This window comes from Physeter macrocephalus, chromosome 1 (assembly GCF_002837175.3).
Source record: "Physeter macrocephalus isolate SW-GA chromosome 1, ASM283717v5, whole genome shotgun sequence".
Taxonomy (NCBI): Eukaryota; Metazoa; Chordata; class Mammalia; order Artiodactyla; family Physeteridae; genus Physeter; species Physeter macrocephalus.
The window spans coordinates 110,907,765-110,908,916 of NC_041214.2; the positions used below are offsets into that span (position 1 = coordinate 110,907,765).

Sequence of the window (1,152 nt, forward strand, 5' to 3'; positions counted from 1 at the left end):
GAAGGTTATACCATTCTAAGAATTTGTCCATTTCTTCCAGGTTGTCCATGTTACTGGCATAGAGTTGTTTGTAGTAGTCTCTTAGGATGCTTTGCATTTCTGCGGTGTCTGTTGGAACTTCGATGGCCTTATAAATTTAAGGACTTAATTTGAAAGTATTCCTCTTCTTCAATTTTTGGAAGCATTTAAGAAGGATTAGTGGTAATTCTTTAAACAGTTGAGATAATTCATCAGTGAATTCATTTGTTTCTGGGCTTTTCTTTGTTGGGAGGTTTTTGATTACTGATTCAGTCTCCTTGTTCATCAGTAGTCTGTTCAGATTTTCTATTTCTTCATGATTCAGTCTTGGTAGGTTGTATGTTTCTAGGAATTTATCCATTTCTCTTAGGTTATCCAATTTTTTGTCATATAATTGTTTGCAGTAGTCTCGTATGATTATTTATAGTTCTGTGGCATCATTTGTAAGGTCTCCTTTTTCATTTCTGAATTTATTTATCTGAGTCTTTTCTTTTTCTCAGTCTAGCTAAGAGTTTGTAAATTTTGTTTATCTTTTCAAAAAACAACTCTTTTATTTTTCTATTCTCTATTTTATTTATTTCTCCTTTAATCTTCATAATTTTATTCCTTCTACTAACTTTGGCCTTAGTTTTTTCTTCTTTTTCTAGTTCTTTGTGGTGTACAGTGAGATTGTTTACTTGAAAACTGTTTTCTTTTTTAATATAGGCATTTTCACTTTTTCCCTCTTAATGGTGTCTTTGCTGCATCCCATGAGTTTTGGATCGTCGTGTTTTCATTGTCATTGTTCTCTAGGTATTTTTTCATTTCCTCTTTGATTTATTCAGTGATCTCTTGGTTATTTAGTAACGTATTGTTTAGCCTCCATGTATTTCTGTTTTTTTACGTTTTTTTCCCTGTATTCATTTGTAATCTCAGAGCGTTGTGGTCAGAAGAGATGCTTGATATGATTTCAATTTTCTTAAATTTACTGAGGTTTGATTTGTGACTGCAGATGTGATCTATCCTGGAGAATATTCCATGCACACTTGAGAAGAAAGTGTAATCTGCTGCTTTTGGATGGAATGTCATATAAATATCAATTAAATCTATCTCATCTGTTGTGTCATTTAAAGCTTGTGTTTCCTTATTAATTTT

General features: G+C 31.8%; 1 long non-coding RNA gene across 1 annotated transcript in view; it reads right to left on the reverse strand.

Moving 5' to 3' along the window:
• The window catches only part of LOC102980288 (uncharacterized), a 40,395-nt gene that overhangs the window by 21,056 nt on the left and 18,187 nt on the right, over nucleotides 1–1,152 (reverse strand). The gene's annotated exons all lie outside the window — the stretch shown is intronic.